The sequence below is a fragment of the Nerophis ophidion genome, linkage group LG16 (assembly GCF_033978795.1).
Source record: "Nerophis ophidion isolate RoL-2023_Sa linkage group LG16, RoL_Noph_v1.0, whole genome shotgun sequence".
Taxonomy (NCBI): domain Eukaryota; kingdom Metazoa; phylum Chordata; class Actinopteri; order Syngnathiformes; family Syngnathidae; genus Nerophis; species Nerophis ophidion.
Genome location: NC_084626.1, coordinates 34346230 through 34366347, shown reverse-complemented (window position 1 = coordinate 34366347; position 20118 = coordinate 34346230). Strand labels below are relative to the sequence as shown.

The 20118-nt window shown below is 42.0% G+C and overlaps 1 protein-coding gene across 3 annotated transcripts in view; it reads left to right on the top strand.

Annotated features, from left to right (window-relative positions):
- eogt (EGF domain-specific O-linked N-acetylglucosamine (GlcNAc) transferase) overlaps positions 1-20118 on the top strand; it is a 129036-nt gene that overhangs the window by 64268 nt on the left and 44650 nt on the right. For 2 of the 3 annotated variants that reach the window (XR_009802191.1, XR_009802193.1), the window contains one exon: positions 19276-19345. The exons of the other annotated variant lie outside the window; for it this stretch is intronic. The gene's annotated coding sequence lies outside the window, so the exon portion shown is untranslated. The remainder of the gene's footprint in view (positions 1-19275; positions 19346-20118) is intronic. 3 annotated transcript variants of the gene reach the window in all.

Genomic DNA, 20118 nt, shown 5'->3' with positions numbered 1-20118 from the left:
GTGTAGAACACATTAAAGCCTTCTACAGAAAGCTAGGAGTAGTCAACAACAATTTCAAATTAGAAATGGTCTCAGCTAACGAGGTGCTTAATAAATTGAGCGCGCTCCACCCAAACAAGGCCAACGGCCTTGACAATACCCCCTCCAGATTCCTCATGGACTCTGCCACCACCATTGCCCCAATAATCACTCATATAATAAACCTCTCAATCAAACAAGGCCAAGTACCCAAGGATTTCAAGATAGCAAGAGTAACCCCCCTTTATAAAAAAGGAAGCAAATTAGAACCTGGTAACTACCGACCTGTTTCTATTCTCAGTTCCATTTCGAAAGTAATGGAGAAAATAGTTTATGAACAGGTTGAAAGATACCTTGCTACTAATAAACTAATGTACAAATTCCAATCCAGCTTCAGAACTAACCACTCCACTGACACATGCCTTCTCTATCTGACCGACCACATCAAACATGAGGTGGACGCGGGCAAATACTGCGGCATGGTCATGCTGGACATTCAGAAGGCCTTTGACACCGTTAACCACGCTATACTGTTGGATAAGCTCCGAGCAATCGGATTCGACGAAACCTCATCGAGCTGGATGCAATCTTACTTGGAGGGGAGGAAACAGGTGGTAGAGGTGAACGGCACCATGTCCCCTCCCCTCTCAGTAAGCTGTGGAGTCCCCCAAGGCAGTATACTAGGACCTTTACTGTTCCTAATATACGTAAATGACATGCCATCAGCAGGACCACTGTGAATTGTTCCTGTTTGCGGATGACTCGGCCCTGCTGGTATCCGGCAAGGACAAGTCACAGGTGGAACAAATCCTCAGTGCTGAACTCCTCAATATTTGCACCTGGCTCGCTGACAACAAGCTATCCATACACTTAGGTAAAACGGAATCGATCCTATTTGGGTCCCATATCAAACTTAAGAAGGTCAGTGACTTCACTATAAAAGTGAGTGACATTGTTATCACCAGGAAGGATGAGATCACCTACCTAGGTTCCATTCTAGAGGCTAATCTTTCCTGTGATAAAATGGCAACCAAGGTGATCAAAAAGGTTAACCAAAGAACGAGATTCCTCTACAGAATCTCCTCTCTGGTCAACAAAAGCACCTTGAGGATTCTTGCGGGAACTCTCATTCAACCCTTCTTCGATTACGCTTGCAACCCTCAAATCTAGACTCCAAACATCCCAAAATAAGCTAGTCCGGTTACTTTTAGACCTCCGCCCCAGATCACACCTCAATCCAACCCACTTCTCCAAAGTGGGCTGGCTCAGGGTGGAGGACAGAGTAAAACAACTTGCACTGAGCCTAGTCTATAAAATCCACTACACCTCCCTGATACCGAAGTACATGTCAATCAATCAATCAATCAATGTTTATTTATATAGCCCCAAATCACAAATGTCTCAAAGGACTGCACAAATCATTACGACTACAACATCCTCGGAAGAACCCACAAAAGGGCAAGGAAAACTCACACCCAGTGGGCAGGGAGAATTCACATCCAGTGGGACGCCAGTGACAATGCTGACTATGAGAAACCTTGGAGAGGACCTCAGATGTGGGCAACCCCCCCCCCTCTAGGGGACCGAAAGCAATGGATGTCGAGCGGGTCTAACATGATACTGTGAAAGTTCAATCCATAGTGGCTCCAAGACAGCAGTGAGAGTCCCGTCCACAGGAAACCATCTCAAGCGGATCAGCAGCGTAGAGATGTCCCCAACCGATACAGGCAAGCGGTCCATCCTGGGTCCCGACGAGCGGTCCATCCTGGGTCTCGACTCTGGACAGTCAGTACTTCATCCATGGTCATCGGACCGGACCCCCTCCACAAGGGAGGGGGGGACATAGGAGAAAGAAAAGAAGCGGCAGATCAACTGGTCTAAAAAGGAGGTCTATTTAAAGGCTAGAGTATACAGATGAGTTTTAAGATGAGACTTAAATGCTTCTACTGAGGAAGCATCTCGAACTGTTACCGGGAGGGCATTCCAGAGTACTGGAGCCCGAACGGAAAACGCTCTATAGCCCGCAGACTTTTTTTGAGCTCTAGGAATCACTAATAAGCCGGAGTCTTTTGAACGCAGATTTCTTGCCGGGACATACGGTACAATACAAATGTCAAACTACTTCCTTAACGTAAATGACCACCATAACCACAACACCAGGGGGAGCTCCACAAACCACGTTAAACCCAGATTTCGATCTAACAAAGGTCTTAACTCATTCTCTTTCTATGCCACATCAATTTGGAAGCACTCCCAACAGGTATAAAAGTAAGTGCATCTCTATATTACTTCAAAACCGCTCTAAAACAACACCTCCAGGCAACTTCAACACTTTACTAATACCCTCCTCCATTCACATCCCATCTCCCCGGATTATAAACAACTCAAATGTACTTCTAATGTATATACTTGTTCTTATGCTATGTGAACTCACTATGTTCTCTGCTGGCTGTACATATCCTACTAAATAAGACTTACACTGTTTCAATGTCCACATTTCTCTGTTGATGCAATTGTTGATGACTGAAGTACTGATATCAACCAAAGCTCCTCATCCCACCCCCCGGATTGTAAATAATGTAAATAATTCAATGTACATACTATGATGATTAACTTGTGTGATGACTGTATTATTATGTTGATAGTACATATTCGTACCATTAATTGATTAATGTGGACCCCGACTTAAACAAGTTGAAAAACTTATTCGGGAGGAATATGTACTGAACTGTGCAATCTACTAATAAAAGTATCAATCAATCAAAGTGTAAAATGCAGCTATAACTTATCATATTACAAACACAAATATACTTTATATTATTAGATTTTATATAAAAACATTTATACAGATTTTACATGAATTTATCTGGAAAACAAAACAAAACTGGGCATAGTGTCCCTTTACGCCGGCCTACCTGGCCGTTCTAGGGGGCCAGGGATGTGCCTATTTGCCTTCTTTCTGCCTCTTCCCTGAATAAAAAAAATATACATATATTCATACACATTTATCTGAAAAAAATATGGGCATACTGTCCTCTTGCGCCCTACCTGGCTGGTCTAGGGGGCATGTCCCCAGTTGTTATCCCCCTTTCCCACCAAATAAATATGTATGTATTATATATGTATACATACACACATACACATACAAGTATATGATATAAAAATAATCAAATGTCAATAAATTCAAATAGACTGTATCATATAGTGTGTGACCTAACTCGTAGTAAACTTTAGTAAAGTTGTGTATAAAGGAATATGTAAAACGCCATGCAATTTTTTCTTCCATTATTGTTTCCATCAGCGACTTATGTTCAACCTTTGCAAAAAAGTAAACAAATCTGTGCGTTTTACACACATAGTCAATGACAGCCCAGAATCAAAATAAACATTTAAGGTACGGCACATAAAGAACATTGTCAGGTATAGAACTGCTAAGTTTCGATTGCAAACTATCGACCAGTTTAGCACCCCATCAAAACTATGAAATGAACCTAGCTAAATAAGTTTTGTAGCTTGTTACATTTTTCCCGACAGCTTGTAATTGTTCGTGTTTTCTTTTTTTGCCTCGTTCCTTACTCGCCATTTAAGAGAGCTGCCTGACCTAAATTCACCAAACACCCGACGTCCTTACAGACCCTGATGCAGCGAGCGTATCTTTCGTAAAATCTAGGAACAACTCGGCTGTTCTCGCAAATAATTATCTACGGCTCCCGGGGGGATATTTGATTAGTACTAGAACTGGCCCGCAGGCCGCAGCCGCCTGCTGCTGTATTGCTCGCACCAAAGTCTCTGCAGAGAGTGGTGAGGACGGCGGAAAAGATCCTCTTCCTTCTAGCCAGGAAATCGCAAAAAGCCGCTGCCTGACCAGGGCTCAGAAAATCTGTAGAGATTCCTCCCACCCCAACCAAGGACTGTTTTCACTGCTAAAGAGGTTCCGCAGCCTCTGTAGCAGAACTTCCAGGTTCTGTAACAGCTTAAGACCCTTTTAACGCATCAAAATAATTCCCTAGAGTCCCCCCCAAAAACGGATTGACTCGCTGGAATATAAAAACAATATAACATACATCCATAAACGTGGATGCATATGAAAAAGTGCAGTATATTTTTCTGTACATTATTCTATTTATTTATAGCTGTTCATTATTGTTCTTTTATCCTGCCCTACAACGAGCTAATTCAACAAAATGTTGTTCTTATCTGTACTGTAAAGTTCAAATTTTAATGACACAAAAGGAAGTCTAGTCCGTCTAGTCTGTCTAGTCTAGTCTAGTCTACCAATACTCCATCAGTGTTGGCGCTAGGAATTTTCAAAATGGGGTCTCAGGGACCCCATCAAGTCATAAAAATGGGGTGCCGCAATACATTTTTGGGGTCCCTCTTTTTTGGAACCGTTTTGAAAACACATGATAAATGTATGAATCATCCTGATGAGGTGGCGACTTGTCCAGGGTGTACACCGCCTTCTGCCCGATTGTAGCTGAGATAGGCGCCAGCGTCCCCCGTGATCCCAAAAGGGAATAAGCGGTAGAAAATGGATGGATGGATCTCACATTCTATATTGTGTTTTGGAAAAAGGTTGTCATAAATTTTACTTAATTCATTAAAAAATAATAATACAAAAGAAAACACATTTTTATGCATATGTACATTTATTCAGTTATAAACATTCATTCACTTTCTCCTTTCCTTCATAGATCTAAACTTTACAGCTGCCGATGTTTTTTTCTATATTTTTATTATAATATTATCAGAATGTTTTTGTTCTATTTTTGGCCAAAGTAGGACAAAGAAAACAATCTAAACTCGTCTTTATTGGTTTTAGTTTTAATGCCGTGATTTCAATAGTCTTTGATTGATTGATTGAAACTTTTATTAGTAGATTTCACAGTACAGTACATATTCCGTACAATTGACCACTAAATGGTAACACCTGAATAGGTTTTTAAACTTGTTTAAGTCGGGGTCCACGTTAATCAATTCATGGCCTGCGTGTGCACAGATTTTCCTCCATGAGGCCCCTGAGCTAAACTTAGTTAGATACCCCTGTCTTAAACAGTTGAAAATGAAAGAAAAAAGTCGGGTTGTAAATATCAATTTATTCGATGAAACAATTACGTTACAATTGTCCAAACAAAGTCAAGGGCGGTCGCGTCAGTTGCTGCGGTGAAATACGAGCCCTGACTGTTCAAACTGTGTGTACTGTTAGTTTCCGCAAATATTGAATATAACTGTTAAATAAAACCTCTATGTAGAGGTTGCCCTCTAGTGGGTTCTTCAGACCACCACACACTGCCAAGAGAGCCCAGAATTCTGGATATAACCCTGTTTTATTTTCATCCAATGGTGCAAATTGTCTTCTCTGCGTCTGTCTCTCAGCAGCCCCTCCTACTCCAACAACGTCTCCCCTCCCAGTCGCTGCTTATACAGAGCGACAGGTGATTAGATAACAAGACCTAGGTGGGTTTCTACGCACCTGTTGCTGACTTCGAGGCTGGGGTGGTATAGCTCGGTTGGTAGAGCGGCCGTGCCAGCAACTTGAGGGTTGCAGGTTCGATCCCCGCTTATGCCATCCTAGTCACTGCTGTTGTGTCCTTGAGCAAGACACTTTACCCACCTGCTCCCAGTCCACCCACACTGGTTTAAATGTAAAAATTAGATATTGGGTTTCACTATGTAAAGCGCTTTGAGTCACTAGAGAAAAAGCGCTATATAAATATAATTCACTTCACTTCACTGGTCCTGGCACACCCCGTTCCGTTGCAGACCCGCAGGCCACACCCCCCTCCACACTCTGCCTTGCTTTTAAATGCATTATTTAGGCCTTCTATGCTACTGTATTTTAATGTTGGTCATTATGGTTGTACTTGGCGAGCCAAGGGGTTTGAGAACCTCTGTTGTAGAGCAAGTCTTCTGCAATATTTTTCAAAGTACCCTCAGAGTGACGTAATCCACACAAAATAGAAATGCGTGACTTGGTGCCACTTCAAGGATGCTACCTTTAGTGCACTCTGACATCAACTGACAGGATCCATTTATGTAAGTACACCGCCAAAATTTGTCATTTTTCTTCTAGAAACGCTCACTTCGGAAGAAAACCAAGGGAACTATTTCTAGTGTCTCTTCACCCTTTGGATTTTTCTTCAATACCTTTGTAGCCATCCATCCATTTTATACCGGAACCCAAGATGCGAGGCCGAGTTGCTCGCAAAACACAAACGTCTTTAATAAGTTCCATAAAGTCAGGGTATCCACAAAAGAGTATTCCACAAGCTAGGAGTAACAAAAAAAAAAGGTGCAGCAAGGAACTAGGAAACAAATGCTAACAAAAGGTGTAGTAGCTCAGTGGCTTCTAGAACTGTCCATAAACAAGGAAAATACGAAGAGTCAACGAATCAAGGATGGCAACAGGAGGCAAAAAACTAGAACTTAAGGACATGCAATATTTCTTACTGAGTTTGTTGGAAAGAATAACGAGGACCCCGGAGGAAGAGTAGCGATCCGGTAGTCCTTGCCAAGTACTGTGAGCAACCTGCAATGACTACTAGCACACAGCTGGCATAAGAAACACTATTCAAACTGATTCTCACATTATATTATTTGCTATGTAAAATATATCCAAACATTTTTTTTAAACAGTTTAAATCACCAAAATGATTCCCGAGCGTGGTCACCGCTGCTGCTCACTGCTCCCCTCGCATGTAACAAGGGGATGGGTCAAATGCAGAGGGTAATTTCACCACACCTAGTGTGTGAGTTACTATCAGTGGTACTTTAACTTTGAACCTTAAAGGTTAAAAAAATCACCCCTTTGCTGATGTGTGACATATGAATAGCTGAAAAAAAATTGTTTTGAAATTCGACTCTTCAACATTGCAGAGTCGTTATGAAAAATAATTGTGATTTAGAGATTAATTGCTTTTTTTACAGCACCAATAATATCAAATGCTATATATTATAAACCCCGTTTCCATATGAGTTGGGAAATTGTGTAAGATGTAAATATAAACGGAATACAATGATTTTCAAATCATTTTCAACCCACATTCAGTTGAATATGCTACAATGACAACATATTTGATGTTCAAACTGATAAACTTTTTTTTTTTTTTTTTTGCAAATAGTCATTAACTTTAGAATTTGATGCCAGCAACACGTGACAAAGAAGTTTGGAATGGTGGGAATAAATATTGATAAAGTTGAGGTTGGAACATCCCACAGGTGTGCAGGCTAATTCTGAACAGGCGGGTGCCGTGGTTGGGTATAAAAACACCTTTCATGAAATGCTAAGTAATTCACAAACAAGGATGGGGTGAGGGTCCCCACTTTGTAAGCAAATTGTCGAACAGTATTAGAACAACATTTCTCAACGGGCTATTGCAAGGAATTTAGGGATTTTACCATCTACGGTCCGTAAAATCGTCAAAAAGTTCAGAGAATCTGGAGAAATCACTGCAAGTAAGGGATGATATTACGGACTTTTGATCCCTCAGACGGTACTGCATCAAAAACCGACTTCAGTGTGTAAAGGATATCACCACATGGGCTCAGGAACACTTCATAAAACCACTGTCAGTAACTACAGTTGGTTGCTACATATGTAAGTGCAAGTTAAAACTCTACTATGCAAAGCGAAAGCCATTTATCAACAATATCCTGAAACACAGTCGGCTTGGCTGGGCCCGAGCTCACCTAAGATGGACTGATGCAAAGTGAAAAGGTGATGAGTCCACATTTCAAATTATATTTGTAAACAGAGGACGTGGTGTCCTCCAGAACAAAGAGGAAAATAACCATTCAGATTGTTATAGGCGCAAACTTCATAAGCCAGCATCTGTGATGGTATGGGGGTGTATTAGTGCCCAAGGCATGGGCAACCTACACATCTGTGAAGGCACCATTTATGCTGAAAGGTCCATACAGGTTTTGGAGCAACATATGTTGTCATCCAAGCAACGTTATCATGGACGCCCCTGCTTATTTCAGCAAGACAATCCCAAGTCACTTATTACAACAGCGTGGCTTCGTAGTAAAATAGTGCGGGTAATTTCCTGGCCCACCTGCAGTCCAAACTTGTCTCCCATCGAAAATGTGTGGCGCATTATGAAGCGTGAAACACGACAGCGGAGACCCCGGACTGTTGAACAACTGAAGCTCTACATAAAACAAGAATGGGAAATAATTCCACTTTCAAAGCTTCAACAATTAGTTTCCTCGGTTCCCAAACGTTTATTGAGTGTTATTAAAAGAAAAGGTGATGTAACACAGTGGTGAACATGTCCTTTCCCAACTACTTTGGCACGTGTTGCAGCCATGAAATTCTAAGTTAATCATTATTTGCCAAAAAAAAAAAAAAAAGGTTTATGAGTTTGAACATCAAATATCTTCAATTGAATATGGGTTGAAAAGGATTTGCAAATCATTGTATTCTGTTTATATTTACATCATTTCCCACTCATATGGAAACGGGGTTTATAGAATGTAAATGTGTATTTTGCAAAGCGGACCTTATTTTTATGGCAGTACATCTGTGATTCGTGAGCATTTAAAGCGGAGGCATTATGTGGGACATCTGGAAGGAGGACGCATCCCAACCTCGGTTAAGAGTGTTAGTTTATGCCTTGCTGGCTGGCTAACAAGTGTCTGACAAAGTTGTGTGAAAATTAACTTTAAGTAACTGTGGAACCGTTGGGAGTTGGGAAGACTATGTCTCCCGGCTGGCCTGGGAACGCCTCGGGATCCCCCGGGAAGAGCTAGACGAAGTGGCTGGGGAAAGGGAAGTCTGGGTTTCACTGCTTAGGCTGTTGCCCCCGCGACCCGACCTCGGATAAGCAGAAGAAGGATGGATAACTGTGGAACGGTTCCACTATTTCACGTCGCAGGAACCAGGCGTGCCGTTATAACAACGTTTTTAATGCTCTTACAACAATATAACAATCTTTTCAGATGTTCGTCTCCAAGTCTCTCCTCTCCTCCTGCACCCGGCCGCTCACTGTTAAAGACAACAGATGATTAGATTAAAACGTACCACCTGTGAAATCTAATCACCTGCCAGCTGTGTCTCGCCGTCAGCACATGCCCCTGCCCGATGGTGCTCGTCTTCAGCACCATGGACAGCGGCGGTGACTTTTGCACCTGCAGACGGCGCTGGCTACATCTCCCCCCACACTAACATTTGTTACATTTTGTTTACATGAATTCAAGTATGTTTTAAAGCAGCGTCAATTTGCAATGCCGTAAAAAAGAGCACAATGACAAACGCACAGAGACAGGCAGGCACCAATTGTGGATGTGTCATAAGATTAAAAATAAAATCTATTAAATAGCCAACATTATAAGAATTACTCAAATATAGTATTCTACACATTGAGTCGATTAGAGTGCTAAAACTGCCAAGAGTTAATCAATAGTCAATATACCAGTTTGCAGCTTTTTAATGATCACAAAATGCTTTTCTTTTTGAGGAAGTTAGATTGTGTGTTTTGTTTTTAGTGTTATTTCAACTGTTTTTTAATACATAAACAAGGTTAATAGTTTTTCTTAGCAAATTACCTATTCTTTCTTTTAAATGAACAACATTTTTATAGCCATTTAAATTTGTGTAACAGCTGAATGAGCAGCACAGTTACAGTATAAATAAATATTTATGACTGAATTAGTCATCTTCATTGTTAGTAATCACATGCCTAAAATGACTTAAGCTGCATTTAGAAGTCGATGGGGAAATTAGCTGAGCTTGACCTCATGTCTAAATAAGTATGTCCACCTCGCTTTGACGTTGCGATGTAAACAGACTGCAAAACCCTGCAAGCGGAGGGATCCACAATTGTGTGCAAGCTCACACCAAAAATGCATGATCCTTATAGTGTATTTTCCGGACCATAGTGCACACCGGATTATAAAGCGCACTGCCAATGAATGGTCTATTTTCGATCTTTTTTCATATATAAGGCACACCAGATTATAGGGTACATATATAGGGTCATATTTTTATTATTTTTTTCTGAATTGAAAACACTTCCTTGTGGTCTACATAACATGTAATGGAGGTTCTTTGGTCAAAATGTTCCATAGAATATGTTTTACTGTTCATCTTCAAGCCGCTTTCTGACAGTCGCTTTAGGATGCGCCGTTTTGTGGCTCACCTTCAACAGCGCCTTCTCTCCGCCATCTTTGTTGTAGTGGTGTAGCGTGCAAGGACGGGGGTGGAAGAAGTGTCAAAAGATGGAGCTAACTGTTTAAATGACATTCAGACTTTACTTAAATCAATAACACAACAGCATCTCCTCATCCGCCGTGAACCGTGAGAAACCGTCCGACCGTAACTCTCTAATGACTAAAGTCCCTTGGGTGAATAATGTAAACTCACTACACCGGTATGTTTTAGCGCTTTCATGGCAGATATAAGTAAGAACTTTACATTACTGGCAACAGCGGAGGATGACAAGAAGATAAAGAAAAATAAGTACAGAGTACAAAGGCGAAATTGCACACATTCTCAGGACTTATGCAGATCCCAAATACAAATCAGCAGGTACCAGAAGGTAAGAAAAGATTATTTTGCATAATATTGCGAAACGAAACCCCGGATATATGTCTTACTTTATACACACACCATAAAAATACTCATATGTTGAAGCACAGTAAAATCCATCAAGCGGTGCGCCTTCATAGCTTGATCATAATCATGATCATTATCTGGGATGTTGTGTTGTGGTGAAAGTCACTCAAAACAGACGGCCAGTGTATATAGTGCACAATAGAAGCTAAACAACTACAAAAACATTTTTGCCGGGCGGGGGCAAAGGCTTACTGAGGAGAGGTTTATTTGCATCCAACAACTCACCCTCTCAAAATGCACCATTTTAAAAGATAGCATGAAAATATGTCTGTAAAATAAAATCAATGCAACAGTTTTCACCAAAGAACCATCATTGCATGTTATGCAGATCCCAATGAAGTGTTTTAAATGTAGAAAAATTGGAGTCCACTTATGGTAAGTTCAGTTGGTAGGACGTTGTTTGGAAAGGCACAAACCAGTTTATATATACCGTATTTGTCGGACTATAAGGTGCACTTAAAATCTTTTCATTTTCTTAAAACTCGACAGGGCACCTTATAACCCGGTGCGCCTAATGTACGTAATCATTTTGGCTGTGCTTACCGACCTTGAAGTTATTTTATTTGGTAAAATGATAAGTGTAACCAGTAGATGGCAGTCACACATAAGATATACGTTTGGACTGCAATATGACTCAAGTAAACAACATCAAAATGTTATATGTTCCATTGAAAATGTAGAACATTACACACAATGCTCAAAAATCTATGAAAATGTTTTAGTGCGACTTTGGTAAGCTATGAAGCTACACCGCTTGATGCATTGTACTGTGCTTCAACATGCGAGTATTATTATGGTGTGTGTAAAAGGTAAGACATATTATTTGGCGTTTTGTTTCACAATATTATGCAAAAGAAACTTTTCTTATCTTCTGGTACCTGCGGAACTGTATTTGGGATCTGCATAAGTCCTGAAAATGTTCGTGTGTCTGCCTTTGTAGTCTGTGTCGACACTGTATTCAATAAGCTTCTTCTTTTTCTTTATCTTCTTGTTATGGGACATTCATCCTCCACTGTTGCCATTTGTAATAAAAAGTAGTGTAAAGTTCTTACTTATATCTGTCAGTAAACTCGCCATGAAAGCGCTAAAACATACCGGTGTAGTGGGTTAACATTATTTACTTAAGGAACTTTAGTTATTTGAGAGTTCCGGTCAGACGGTTTTTCACGGGACATATTTTCGGTGTTGTTGTTTCCGGATGATCAGATGCTGCTCCGTTATTGATTTAAGTAAAGTCTGAATGTCATTAAAACAGTTAGCTCCATCTTTTGACACTTCTTCCACTCCTGTCCTTGCACGCTACACCGCTACAACAAAGATGACGGAAAAAGGACGCTGTCGAAGGTGAGCCACGTAAATAAGACCGCCCTAAAACAGCGCATCCTGAAGGGATCGTCAGAAAGCTGCTTGAAGGTGATCTGTAAAACATAATCTATGCAACATTTTGACCAAAGAACCACCATCACATGTTATGTAGACCAGTGTTTTTCAATCACTGTGCCGCGGCACGCTAGTGTGCCGTGAGATACAGTCTGGTGGGCTGTGGGAGATTATCTAATTTCACCTAATATTTTTTGCAAACCAGTAATTATAGCCTGCAAATTTTGTGTTGTTGTTGAGTGTCGGTGCTGTCTAGAGCTGGGCAGAGTAACCGTGTAATACTCTTCCATATCAGTAGGTGGCCGCTACTACCTAATTGCTTTGTAAATGTCGGGAACAGCGGTGGGCAGTGTGAAGGTAAAAAGGTGTCTGGTGAGTGCCCCTAAGAAAAGGCATTGAAGCCTAGAGAAGGTTATGCAGAACGAAACTAAAACTGAACTGGCTACAAAGTAAACAAAACAGAATGCTGGACGACAGCAAAGACTTACTCTGGAGCAAAAAACGCTGTCAACAATGTACATCCGAACATGACGCGACAATCAACAATGTCCCCACAAAGAAGGACAAAAACAACTGAAATATTATTGATTGCTAAAACAAAGTAGATGCGGGAAATATCCCTCAAATGAAAACATTAAACTTCTACAGGAAAATACCCTAAAAAAGAGAAAAAGACACCAAAATAGGAGCGCAAGACAAGAACTAAAACACGACACAGGAAAACAGCAACAAACTCAAAATAAGTCATATCCAACAATTGTGACGACTTTTTATTGTGAACTGAGTTTTATTTTTTTTATTATTTCTGCTGGTGGTGTGCCTCTGCATTTTTTTAACGCAAAAGATGTGCCTCGGCTCAAAAATGGTTGAAAAACACTGATGTAGACCACAAGGAAGATAATAATAATAATAATATGACTCCTTATATGCGCCCTATATCCGGTGCGTCTTTTGTATGAAAATAAACCTTACTAGACTCGCTCATCGGCAGTGCGCCTTATAATGGTCCGGTAAAACACGGTAAGGTGCATGGCAAGAGCACAAACCTAGAATGAATTCGAAATAATTTTCTGTAGACCCCCGAGACAGGATTACATTTAAAGGGGAACATTATCACAATTTCAGAAGGGTTAAAACCAATAAAAATCAGTTCTCAGTGGCTTATTTTATTTTTCGAAGTTTTTTTCAAAATTTTACTCATCATGGAATATTCCGAAAAAAGGCTTTAAAGTGACTGATTTTCGCTATCTTTAAATCCATCGTCCATTTTCCTGTGACGTCATTTAGTGATGCCAACATGGCGGATAGCACAGCAACATATAGCGACATTAGCTCGGATTCAGACTTGGATTTCAGCGGCTTAAGCGATTCAACAGATTACGCATGTATTGAAACGGATGGTTGGAGTATGGAGGCAGATAGCGAAAACGAAATTGAAGTAGAAACTGAAGCTATTGAGGAAATAGCTATTGACGCTATTCGACGATCGCCTTTGATTGAGTGTCGCAGGATGTCCATACATCTCTGTGCCATGTCTGCCTTAGCATTGCCGGTAAAATGTGCAGACCAAACTTTCGCATCTTGTGACACTGGATCAACTTAAATCTGTCGATTGGTAAGTGTTTGTTTGGCATTAAATGTGGATGGAGGGGAAGGCTGGATGCAAATATAGCTCCAAATGTACATACATCTTGCCTAAATAGCATGTTAGAATCGATTAGCTGGCAGTCATGCCGTGACAAAATATGTCTGATTAGCACATAAGTCAATAACATCAACAAAACTCACCTTTGTGATTTCGTTGACTTTATCGTTGGAAATGCATCTGCAGGATATCCATACATCTCTGTGACATGTCTACCTTAGCATCGCCGGTAAAATGTGCAGACCAAACGATCGGGACTTTCGCATCTTGTGACACTATAGCAGGGGTAGGGAACCTTTGGCTTTAGAGCTATATGTGGCTCTTTTGATGACTGCAACTGGCTCTCAGATAAATCTTAGCTGACATTGCACAACACGATAAGTAATTAATAATTCCGCTGGTAATCACAGTGTCAAAAATAACGTTCAAAATATAAAACATTTTCATGCATTTTCATCCATCCATTCGGTTTCTACCGCACCTGTTCAAGAAGTCGCATTAATGGTAAGAAGTATTTTATTCATTTTTGGTTAGCCTCAGAATAACAATGTTATTAAAAGAATAAGAGACTTACTATTCTCTAAAAATGCTGGTCTTTCTTAAAAATGCACGCATATAGTTGTATTCAGTGTTAAAAAAAATAAATAATATGGCTCTCACGGAAATACTTTTAAAAATATTTGGCTTGTATGGCTCCCTCAGCCAAAAAGGTTCCCGACCTCTGCACTAGAGCAACTTATATATGTCGATTGGTAAGTGTTTGTTTGGCATTAAATGTGGATGGAGGGAAGGGCGGGATGCAAATATAGCTACAAATGTACATACAGCTAGCCTAAATAGCATGTTAGCATCGATTAGCATGCTGTGCTAATCGAAGCACACTCCACGTAAGTCAACTTGAATCCGTCCCTGATCGTGTTGTTACACCGAGGCATGATGTCTCCAAGGTACAGAAAACAGTCGAAAAAACGGAAAATAACAGAGCTGATTAGACTCGAGGTTTGTAATGTTTTGAGAAAATGGCGGACTGACTACCTAGGTCAGGGGTGTCAAACTCAAATACAGAGTGGGCCAAAATTTAAAATGGAACAAAGCCGCGGGCCAAGGTTGAACAAATGAACCTTTTAAGAGGGATCCAAATAAGTTTTGCATTGAATATTGAACAAGCAAGGCTTATATAACTTTATAGTGACATGCAAAGTCGAGTTTCAAATCATCCATCCAGCCATCCATTTTCTACCGCTTGTCCCATCTGGGGTCGCTGCAGCCCATCTCAGCTGCATTCGGGCGGAAGGCAGCGTACACCCTGGACAAGTCGCCACCTCATCACAGGGCCAACACAGATAGAGAGACAACATGCACACTAGGGCCAATTTAGTCTTTCCAATCAAACTATCAATAATGATTTAAAAATATCAATGGCATATCAAATAACATTTAAATAAAAATGGGGGGGGGGCAGGTTTGGTGGTAGCGGGGGTGTATATGGTAGCATCCCGGAAGAGTTAGTGCTGCAAGGGGTTCTGGGTATTACGTGTGTTACGGTGCAGATGTTCTCCCGAAATGTGTTTGTCATTCTTGTTTGGTGTGGCTTCACAGTGTGGCGCATATTTGTAACAGTGTTAAAGTCGTTTATACGGCCACCCCCAGTGTGACCTGTATGGCTGTTGACCAAGTATGCATTGCATTCATTCATGTGTGTTAAAGCCACAGATATTATGTGACTGGGCCGGCACATTGTTTCTATGGCGGAAAAGCGGACGTGACAACAGGTTGTAGAGGACGCTAAAGGCAGTGCCTTCGAGGCACGTCCCCAATATTGTTGTCCGGGTGGAAATCGGGAGAAATTCGGAAGAATTGTTGCCCCGGGAGATTTACGGGAGGGGCAGTGAAATTTGGGAGGTTTGGCAAATTCGTTGTTATAGCGGCACCGCCTCTGGATAATATCGGCGGGCTAGCTCTAATCTTAATTTGATATTACCTCAAGGGCCAAATGAAATCACACGGCGGGCCAAATTTGGCCCACGGGCCAGAGTTTGACACCCATGGCCTAGGTAGTCAGTCTGAGAGCAAATAATAGAAAGGCATTTAATTCGCCAAAATTCACCCATTTAGAGTTCGGAAATCAGTTAAAAAAATATATGGTCTTTTTTCTGCAACATCAAGGTATATATTGACGCTTACATAGGTCTGGTGATAATGTTCCCCTTTAAGAAGGATACAGAAAACCATCTGTTGCCAAATATGCTTCCTTGCCTGATTAAATGTGTAAAGAAAAAATTCCCAGCTTGTGGTAGTCGCTCATGTGTAACTGGCGCCATAATCCACTTACTAGAAGTAGAATAAACTCCCCCTTCCGTGCCTCAAGGTGATTTCCTCCACAGCCCCCGACTCCCTTTGACCATGACAAATCTCCCTAAGTGATAGTAATGATTGTAATTGAACAGGCAGCGTCTCTTCCCACAGCGCTCCATCTATCACCTCGCTCGCATCTGCCGCCCGTGTGGGTATTAGAGTCTGCGTCAACCTGGGTGACGCCGCTGGCCGCCAGATGTGCTCGTGACTCTGGGCGACGGTGCCGCGTCGAGGCTTTGTTGAAAAAGCTCCCAGCATGCACGGCAGCGCGGGTCCGCCGTGAAGGAGCAGCCCGGCCCGGGGGCGTCCATCACAGTCACCTTCGAACTACGTGAGCTGGGGAGGAGTGTTTAAATGTGTGAGATGCAGAGCATGAAAGGTGGAAGAGGAGAGGAGCGAGAAGAAATGGGCCCGGAGAGCGGCCTGGAGGGGAGAGCGGCATTGGATGGATGTGTGAGAGGAATCTTCTACAGAGAGGAATATGGGTAGTCAGGACTGGGGCCGGGGGTGGGGGGATCTGTCAAGGGAGAGAGTGAGTGTGTGTATAAGGGCGTGTGTGTGTGTGTGTGTGTGTGTGTGTGTGTGTGTGTGTGTGTGTGTGTGTGTGCTGGAGGTGATGGCTTTGTAATGAAAACAGCAGGCAGCCAGTGATCGAGGGTCCCTCTTGGTAGCTGACTGATGTCAGTCACCCGCGTGCAGCAGACTTCCTTGGAGATAGCTGCTTGGCCGCGTTTGTGTGTGTGTGTGTGTGTGTGTGTGTGTGTGTGTGTGTGTGTGTGTGTGTGTGTGTGTGCATCCGTGTATCCGTGTGTGTGTTCTTGTATTTCTATTCTTGAGACATCAACAGGCTTCACGGTGGAAGAGGGGTTAGTGCGTCTGCCACACAATACGAAGGTCCTGCAGTCCTGGGTTCAAATCCAGGCTCGGGATCTTTCTGTGTGGAGTTTGCATGTTCTCCCCGTGAATGCGTGGGTTCCCTCCGGGTACTCCGGCTTCCTCCCACTTCCAAAGACATGCACCTGGGGATAGGTTGATTGGCAACACTAAATTGGCCCTAGTGTGTGAATGTGAGTGTGAATGTTGTCTGTCTATCTGTGTTGGCCCTGCGATGAGGTGGCGACTTGTCCAGGGTGTACCCCGCTTTCCGCCCGATTGTAGCTGAGATAGGCGCCAGCGACCCCCGAAGGGAATAAGCGGTAGAAAATGGATGGATGGATGGAGACATCAACAAGGAAAAGTACCTTCCATATGAGGATCGGTGAACAGGCCCATCCCTGGCTAAATCAGGGCCCCAAGTAGAATTTTATTTTTAGTCCTGCCCTTTCCATTTTTTTTTTTTTTTTTACACTTTTTTATTGATGTGAAGCAATTATTATACTTTTTTAAATGTAACTTGAATTGAATCCAAGAATTCCAGGTTTTCCGGGACACTTTTCCTTTTCAAAAGGAATTGGCCATTTTTCAAACTTTCACCATTTCCACATTTTTCAATTGATTCAAACCATTCCACCTTCAAACAATTCTACCATTCTGGAAATTCAAACAACCCTTTTTTCTATTTCAAAAGAATTCCAGGATTTTTCTGAGTTCCTGGATTTTCCAAAGCCGTATTCGGTAAATGGGAAATGGGTTGCACTTGTACTTGTATAGTGGTTTTCTACCCCTTTTTAAGGAGCCCAAAGCGCTTTGATAGTATTTCCACATTCACCCATTCACACACACATTCACACACTGACGGCGGGAGCTGCCATGCAAGGTGCTAACCAGGACCCATCAGGAGCAAGGGTGAAGTGGGGCGGCATGGCATAGTGGGTAGTGCGGCCTTGCCAGAAACCTGAGAGTTGCAGGTTCGGTTCCCACCTATTGACATCCAAATCGCTGCCGTTGTGTCCTTGGGCAGGACACCTCACCCTTGCCCCCGGTGCCGCTCACACTGGTAAATGAATGATGAATGAATGAGTGGTGGTGGCCGGAGGGGCCGTAGGCGCAAACTGGCACCCACACTTCCGTCAGTCTACCCCAGGGCAGCTGTGGCTACAGATGTAGCTTACCACCACCAGGTGTGAATGAATGATGGGTTCCCACTTCTCTGTGAGCACTTTGAGTGTTTAACAATAGAAAAGCGCGATATAAATCTAATCCATTATTATTATTATTATTATTATGAAGTGTCTTGCCCAAGGAAACAACAGACGTGACTAGGATGGTAGAAGGTGGGGATTGAACCAGTAACCCTCAGGGGTGGTATAGCTCGGTTGGTAGAGCAGCCGTGCCAGCAACTTGAGGGTTGCAGGTTCGATCCCCGCTTCTGCCATCCTACTCACTGCCGTTGTGTCCTTGGGCAAGACACTTTACCCACCTGCTCCCAGTGCCACCCACACTGGTTTAAATGTAACTTAGATATTTGGTTCCACTATGTAAAGCGCTTTGAGTCACTCGAGAAAAGCGCTATATAAATATAATTGGCTTCACTTCACTTCACATTACTGGTACAGCCACTCTACCAATTTTGCCACGCCGTCCCCCCCTTTTTTCTGGCGACTACTCCTTCCAGGTGGCGACTTGTCCAGGGAGTACCCCACCTACCGCCCGCCCGAATGCAGTTGAGATGGGCTTCAGCGACCCCCCCGCCACCTCAAAAAGGGACAAGCGGTAGAAAATGGATGGATAGATGCTTCTTTCACACCCACTTCAACCGTTCCACCATCAAAACATTCCTCTTAATCAGGACAAAGAAGAAAGTTGTTTTTTGAAGTGGAAAAAATTCCCGGGATCCTGAAATTCCAGGAAATTCCGTAATACCATTTCTCAGTTCAATAACTCCTTCAATATTTCTTGACCGATTTGAAAAAATCCAAAATCAACTTATTTAAACCATTCAAGTTTTTTTTTTTTTTTTACCATTTTCAAAAAATTCCCGCTTTTCCAGAAATTCCCCAATTTTAGGGGAAATTCCCAGTGAAATCAATGGGACGTTCTTCAAAGTTCCGCAACTCCCACACTTTTCACCTGATTCAAACTGTTCTAACTTCAAAATATTCAGCCTGTGTGGGAATTTTGTGCTCTACTTCAACAATTCTAAAAAAAAATTCCAGGATTAACACCCAATTCCTTTGGGAATTGCCTCATCTAGTTAATTGTTGACCTTATTTAATTTTATTTTTCACTATCGAACGAGTTAAGTCGGTCAAAAATGTTAATAGTTTAAATATATATTTTTTCAGGCAAATTGATGCACTTTAAATCTTTTCTATTACAGACTAAAAAACTATTATACTGTGGGGGTCGTTCTCTCTCGATGCAGCTGGAATTACGGAGGCGACGTGCAGGTGAGCCAATGATTTATTGTCCATGAAATCATGCAAAAATACAAAAGACCGACAATGGTACAGATAGCGTGGGAGCTATGGCGAAGCTTAGCACAGGGACAGGAATCAAAAATCATAGAAAGATACTAAGTTGCATGGAAGCAAGTAGAAAACGTCGTCACTGTTGTGTGATCCAAACAAGGAAGCCAGAATGATTGTGGCGAGAAACGGGAATAAGTATCTCTCTGATTAGTGCCCAGGAGCAGGTGAGTGTCCCAAACACTAATCAGAGGCAGGTTAAACTATTCTGCAGTCATGGCAACTGAAACACAAACCCAGGGGTGCTGAAAACAGAACCCAGGTGGTCAAAACTAACAGAACAAAATACGATCAGGGCAACGGATCATAACAAAAACAATGTTAAGTAAAGTTATTCTTGTTTTTAAGTTGATGTATAGTTATTTCTTTTTTTTAAAGGCCTACTGAATTGAGATTTTCTTATTTAAATGGGGATAGCAGGTCCATTCTATGTGTCATACTTGATCATTTCGCGATATTGCCATATTTTTGCTGAAAGGATTTAGTAGAGAACGTCCACGGAAAAGTTCGCAAATTTTGGCCGCTAATAAAAAAGCCTTGCCTGTACCGGAAGTAGCAGACGATGTGCGCGTGACATCACTGGTTGTAGAGCTCCTCACATCCTCACAGTGTTTACAATCATGGCCACCAGCAGCTACAGCGATTCGGACCAAGAAAGCGACAATTTCCCCATTAATTTGAGTGAGGATGAAATA